The sequence below is a fragment of the Microcebus murinus genome, chromosome 8 (assembly GCF_040939455.1).
Source record: "Microcebus murinus isolate Inina chromosome 8, M.murinus_Inina_mat1.0, whole genome shotgun sequence".
NCBI lineage: Eukaryota > Metazoa > Chordata > Mammalia > Primates > Cheirogaleidae > Microcebus > Microcebus murinus.
The window spans coordinates 64,838,749-64,846,600 of NC_134111.1; positions in this window are offsets into that span (position 1 = coordinate 64,838,749).

Genomic DNA, 7,852 nt, shown 5'->3' on the forward strand with positions numbered 1-7,852 from the left:
AATTCCAGGGATGAGGATGAGAGGTGTGTATGGAGAGAGAAGTGAGTATGGTTATGAAAAGGCAACGGGAGATATCCTTGTGGTGATGGAATTGCTCAGTATCTTGACTGTGGTAGTAGGTACAGGATACCTGCATGAGATAAAATTGCATAGAGCTACACACACACACCAAACGCACACACAAATGAGTACAAGAAAAACTGGGAACATCTGGATATGATTATCTCTTAAATTGCATGTGAATCTGTAACTATCTCAATAAAAAGTTTCAAGAAAACATAGTAAGTTTTCTTACCACAGTCTTTACCTTTTTTGCTTCGGTACTCCCTTAAAATAGTGATGAGGAATGCTCACTAATAAGCAAAGACAGCTGTGTTAAGACAGCTGTGTCAGTAGGCTATCCCACCCCACAAGCTGAAAAATGACAGTTTAAACAGTTTTTTATTCAGATAGTCAATGAATACTTTGTATTTCATTTAAAATAATATGCCAATAGCCAATTTACTAGATGAAAACCACAGTCATTAATTTTTCCCAAATCTGGTATTTTTTAGTAATCCACTTCCATGAAAATGTAAGTAGGAACTTCCATCTGGGCAGGAGTTTGGATAAAAGCTGTTTTAACTTACATAAAACAACTCCGACTTTGCTTTCTACACAAATAGAAGCTATATGAGGAAGTCCCACCAATCTACAACACAGAATCCTGCAATTTCAGGAGCAGGTTTGAGTATGACTTCTCCTCTCTGCTCCTCTTCTGCCAAGCTTATTTGAGACATCTGAATCATGCGAGGGGTGCTAATTCCCCCAGCTTCTCAACTGTCTACCAACATGGCAGTCAGATTACATGAAACACATCCATAATTTATTCTAACACAGACACACTTTCACAAATTTGACTTAACATTTTATCTTTTATTTCAGGAAGCATTGTTATAAGAAACAGCCATGTGAAAACTGTTTCGGAATTTTCTTAAACTATAAATAAAATGTATCTACCATATTATTAAATGTCTCATATGTAATGATTTTTATGATAAATTTCTCTTTTTCTCTTAGAGTGTTGAGAGGGAAAACACTCCTTTGGATACAAAGGTATAATTCCTTTTATATAATCTAACATGATTTATTTTTGCCCTAACTACCAAGAAACTCAGATCTATTTTGTTCTCATTTACTACTTTTAGTGTAGCTACAGAAATTTTTCTCCTCCTCTCTTTCTATTTAGGATCATTAAAATTTACCTTAAAGGTTGAATTTTTTTAAAAAATTTATTTATGATTTTAGACAACTTAATTTTAATTCTAACATTTAAATAAATAAAGTTATTTTCATAATACAGCTTTAAGTGTTTTAATTATTTTTTACAAAAAGATAAACAACATACTCAAAGGAAGTAGACCTATTAAAAGGACACGTGCAGGATTGCTTAATGTGTTTGTGTTTCAGTTCACTTTAAAACTTAAGACTCAGGGATGTTTACTTCCCTATTTTAACAATTTCATGTATTTCTCTTAAGACAAATTGATTGCTTGGATCCGAATTTAAATCATGAAGCATAATTCATGTAGTAAACTTATGAAAATATAAGGGAAAAATTTGCCTCATCAGTGATCCCCCAAATGGTTTCTGGCCCCCCCACCACCACCCAAAAAAAGTGGACTCCTGCGTAAATATACTGTCTGCTTGGGTATAAGCAAAATCACATAGGAGGAAAACCTATGATCACTTAAAAGAAATGTATTAATAAAAAAATGACTAGGATGCAAAAGTCCAATGAAGGTCACCAATGAAGGACTGTTATTTACGATTTGCCAGTTTGCAACCAAAAAGCAATGATAAAGGACATCACACATTTCGTGGCTTTATGCAACCATTTTTTGTCTGACCATCCACTAGGAATCCAAGGATAGGTTGTAATTCTGTAATAGGTGGTCAAAGCCCTGGCCAAGAATCTGCTTCCAATTCCTCTCTACCTCTATTCCTTTGTCTTATATCAAAAGTGACTTTCATTGGAATTTCAGAGAAAGTTGGATACAGACCACTGAGCCATGTGGTCTTCCAAAATGATCCTTTATCAACCCTTCCAGAGGCCATTTTCATTGTTAGACTCTCAGCTGTAATTTTCATTGGTTTCTCTTGACAGTAGTTCCCAATGTCAACAGTTCCAGGTGGTGGATTTTGTTAACTTCTCTGCTTTATCATGGCTATTCTTGATGAGGACTCTTGTAGGTTGTAGTTCTAATCAATAGTGACCGCCCTTTTAACAGTGTCCCTCACTCTTGTACATGTCCACTATGACCATATGTCTCAAATAAGGCCGACCTATTCATGCAGGTACGGCCCAGTAAAGAAGAACCCAAGCTTCTTTGCTCATTACAAAAATTCCAGACCTAGACCCTTTTGCTCACAAGTTTTTGCTCCTCTTCATCTTATTCCTGGATTTCTGCTTGACTTTTGTATGCATAACTGATTAGTTTTTTTCTGATTTTAACACCTAGCACTCTTTCCTCTGATTCCTAAAGTTAAATAGTAACTACCTTGTGTAGCACCCCATAGGTCTATCCCACTCTGCCTTCACCCCAGTAAGGGGCTCTACAGCTCTTTCACGGATCAGAGTCAAAGCCTCTAATGAATGCTAATTTCCAGGCCTTTAGAGAGGCCACCCCTGGGCAGGTCAGGGTGGGAGATCTTCAGAGCTGCCTCTTTCTCCTGCTTTCTCCTGCTCATTCCTGAGCCAGGGCCTAAGCCTACTCTCAAGTGAACCCTCAGAATATGTGAGAATGTCTGCCCAGGGCATGCTGCGTGGAGTCCATCATTCCCCACATCCAATTCGGATATGAAGGCAACTTGACCAAATACTCAATTCTTGCTCACACAAGACACTCATCCAAATTAGATCACAGAAACACCTTTAGCTATTTCTTATTTCCCCAAACTGGATAAATTAACTGAACTCTGATGGTCAAATGGGACACCACTTACAATGATGATTTTAAATATTTCACTGAGATGGTTCCACCACAATGGCCTCCTTTCAATTCCTCATGTACACCGAATACATGGCAACAGGCTTACGAGCATTACATAACCTGGCTTCTGCTCACTTCTCCATCCCCATCTTTTGCTACTTCCCATCTCACTCCAAAAGACACTGAACTACACTTAGTTCCTCAAATCCTCTCATTGGCATCCAGGAGTTCACAGATGTTTTGCTTTTGACTAACATCATTACTTAGCCCTGGCTGTGATTCATCCCCAGGTCTTAGCTCCTTTAACAATACCTCCTCAGCCCACGTTTGCACTGTCTGGCCCATCTGTGTGTGTAAATGGCAGGGAGCTACAGGGCATCATGATTTAATAGGAATTAAAATAACATCTGTTTGGCAGTTTCAAAATCTTATCCTGGTTACACCTGGCTCTTGATCTCTGCCATTAGACTGCAAGCTTTGTGAGGTCAGAGGCTGCATCAGCACAGCAAATGGTCAATACATATTTGTCAAATGAATGAATAATCAAACTATAATTTTCCAATAAATCCCTCTAATGAAGTGCCTTACTTCTACTTAGTTTGGTTATACTACAGGTCTCTTTATGTTCAGCTGTGAGCATGAAATCTTACCCTGCTGGCCTTGCCTGACCTCATAGCCCTACATCAGTCGTACAGTGGGGCTTTACCTGTTTTGACAGTGAGAAGTAAAACAGGGCTGCTTTGGTTTTGAAGTAAAATAATCTCCTGAAATAAGAAAAAAAGCTCAGAACAGCAAATACACCACCATGTTCATAGACTGCCAGCTTCAACTGAAAGGTACTTCAAAAGCCATTTCATTTTTTATGTTTCATGTATAAAAACGTTGATTTTGACAGTTTGTATTCCAAAACACAGAAACCTCAAAGTTAACAGAGAATGTTATCTAGAAGGCAATGTCTGACCGACTACTGAATTATTATCTCATTCTCAGGAAATATCCTCCGTATCAGGCACTTTTGTTATGATTCTACCATAAGTTTGAAATTGAGAGTATTTTCATAAACAGTCTAATTTTTTTCTTAAGGTAGCTTTAAAAGCAATGTTTTCGAGAGTCAGTGGAAATGGCAATTATTAGAAGATTTAAAGTGTTCTTCTCTGGCCAAAGCCATCCCTATTTTTGCTGAATCACCAACCATCCTATGCTCTGCCTTTTCTTCCCCCACTGAAATGTGTTTATGTGTCTTACCAGAATAGAAACTGTCCCTGTAATCAGTTCCTTCGGAAATGAAGGAAACATTGGCTCTTCCTTCAGAAGAGGATGTTGGTTCATGGGAACGAGTACCAGCAGTAAGTCCTGACCGAAATACAGGGAGCACTGATTATTTTTTAATAATATTTTTGTATCAGAACAGGTTTCAACTACTACAGAAGGTTCAACACCTGTTGAGAAGGAAAACACTCAAGTCTTACCTTGAGTTCATCACATCTAAAATAGATTCAGTTAATTAAACTTTTGAATATGCACCACTTCATCCCTAAATCTTTTAGCAATGAAAGAAATAATAATTTTAACCTCTAACTCCAAAAATTCAGAATATGTTTCAAATAGTTTTATTACTAATGCAGGCAACTGCCCTAGCAAATATGTACATTTTATTCAACATCTTAAAATCTTCAAAGATTGTCCTGAGACCTGAGATCAGAACATTTAAACCACAGATCCTAAAATTCTCAGGTCAGTTCTAATGCTGGAATATTTTTTAACTCAAAAGCCAGCATAATGAAATGAGGGGTTTGGGGATGATGGTTTGGTGAATAGCAAGACCAGCCCAATGGGAACAAAATATAGAAAGAAGTTTTAATGGTGAGGAGGAAGAAAATATAGCAGATTCTAGTCTCAAGTTGAGCCTCAGACTATCCTAGGACACTGACCCAAGGACCAATGTCTGGGACAGGTACCTCATCAGCATTCCTGAGTTGTTTGAGCAACTTGGCCCAAGGACTATAAGCCCCAGGCATGGAATGTTCTGCTTATTGCTCACAGAAAAATGATCTCCTTTCTTACCTATTGTATATGTCTACCATATGTATTATGTAGTTATATAGCTGGCTATTTAAGCTTCGTGAGGCAAGCATCTGTGTCTTTTTGTTGTTGTTGTTGTTGTTTTTGCTTTTGTTTTTGAGACAGAGTCTCACTCTGTTGCCCAGGCTAGAGTGCCGTGGCATCAGCCTAGCTCACAGCAACCTCAAACTCGTAGGCTCAAGCAATCCTCCTGCCTCAGCCTCCCGAGTAGCTGGGACTACAGGCATGCGCCACCATGCCTGACTAATTTTTTCTATATATTTTTAGTCGGTTAATTAATTTCTTTCTATTTTTTAGTAGAGACGGGGGTCTCGCTCTTGCTCAGGCTGGTTTCAAACTCTTGACCTTGAGTGATCCGCCCGTCTCAGCCTCCCAGAGTGCTAGACATCTGTGTCTTATAATAATCCACATCACCATGTAGCACTGCCTGGCACAGAATAACATGCAAAAAAAGATTTAGTAAATGAATGAAAATGAATTTTTATAATACTTGAGTTATACTTGAGGTTCAGTGGAACAAATAACAGAGAAAAGTATATCTTTGACATAGTTCAATCTGTATTATGTAGATTATAGACAATATACAATTTGTTACTTGATTTATGTTTTTTAAATTCACAAATTTAAGGAAAACACTTAGTCATTAACAGAAAATGCAAGACAATATCTTCTTATTTAAAGTGCACTTGTGTTTAAGTGGAGCAAGACTCAGCATTTTAAATCACTCAGTTTGGAGCCAGTTCTGCTTTCTCATCTTTGCTAATCTTCACGTTTGTCACAGGCACAGTCACGATCCGCATTTCTTCTGCAGCACAGGTCACCTTCAAGCAAAAGGCGGTGCTTCCCCTCTTTGGCAATCTTCTATTCCAGCTTCCTCCACACCCAGCTGCCTTTCAGCTTCACTGTTCAACAAAACATTTATTAGCAATGAAAACCAATATTCATTGGCCTTTATTATCCCTGGAACATGACAAGAAATGTTACGTTATTTAACCCCACAGCAACATTTGACAGATTTTAAAAAAGCTAAAAGTTTAGAAAACTTAATACATTGCTCATGGTCACATGGCTGTCAAAGCTGCTGTCACTAATACACAAATGGACCTTAAAAGAAGGGTCAGTGTGGGAGAAATAGATTTGGTTGGTAATTGATGGCACATTGGTAACTGCTGATACTATGGCAATGCCCGAAATAACTCACCTGGGGAGAGAACATTAAGTAGGAGTAGCAGATGTCAAGTATCTTGGGTAGACAAAAACATTTAAGGATCAGGATGAAGAATCAGATTCAGTGAGGGAAACTGAAAAGGAGTAGTAAAAAATATGGGATAGAATTAAGAAAAGGTGACATTGTAGAAACTAGAAAAAGAAAAATTGATCAATAGTGTTGATGTTACAAAGAGGTCAAGAAAGGTGAGATCTGAAAAGGAGGTTCTGGATTTGTCAACTATAAAGCTACCAGTAATCCTAACCAGGGCATTTTCTAAGGAGTGGTGGAGACAGCCATCAATTTGCAAAAAAGATCAGAAAATTAAGAGAACAAATATAGATAAATCTTATACAAAATTTTGGTGGCAAAAGGAAGAAGAGAGATAAAGCAGTGATTTGAGGTAAAGGCAGGATTGAGGGGAGAGTCTTTTAGTCTTTTGGGGAGGGGGTTTATCTTTAAGAAAGAAGAGACAAAATATAGAATATAAAGCCACGGATAACTGATTGAATCAAGTCCTAAAGAGGGAAGGGAAGGGTTCCCTCAGGGACACAGGGTGGGAAGAGTCAGTGGTGGGTGACATTATAAATACTAGAAGGATAGGAAAGAGAAATAATGGGCTTTTTAATCTATGATTTAAGAGAAAAAGTCCTACACTTAGAATGAAAAAATGGATGGGATAAGGAATTATAGGAAAATTTCCCCATCCTAGTGGGGAAAAAGAAAGGCAACTAACAACAAATAAAGGACTGATTGAAAGGACTACGTGCTAGACAGAAAATGTTCTCAATTTTAAGACAAAGTTCTCAATTTTCCTGACAAAACTCAGGGTCAGCAAGGTCCCTGCCCACCATGGCTCTCTCTAGCAGAAGAATGTTGAAGATGGGAAGCCATATTGGCCAGGTTGGGAGGTTCCACTCTACCAAATGAGCTGCATTCAAGACACAGCAAGAGTTTAAAAGCCAGACGCAGTGCTTACATTGGGGGAGACAAAGTAAACCCTCAACTTTATCTTCACTCTCTCCGCCCTCCACCCCCTAGTCCTTCTTCCAAGAGGGTGGACATCCTGTACTTCCCTTTTCTTTCTCCTCACCTATTTTTCTCGAACCCTACCCAAGTTGTGTCTTTTATAAAAATCACGGCTGAAAAATGCATATGTGTTGTTTTCGACTCCATCACATGATTGGAGAATACTTTATTTTTCTTTCATGTTGTCTTAGGTCAATGTGCCAGGTTATTAAGCCAGTCACAAGTCTGAGTAATCATTCCTGAGACCCGCCAAGCAATGAATCCTGTTTTAGAAATGCTGACAATGTGGAAATACTTTGTGTTTTGACTGGGTTGCTAATCAGAATTTGCAACTTAGAAATTTTTCTTTTGGAATTATAATTCCACATGTAGCACTCTCATGTCTATAATATGAATTAAAAATCATTTTAAATTAACTTGAATTTATAAAATGGAAAACTGTATTTTCAAGTATCCCCCCCCCACATACTTATTCTACTTTTAAAAATATCAATTTCTCATTAATTCAATATTTTCTCTAGTTAAAAATTTGGAGTAATTCAGATATGGGCTAATTTTAAAT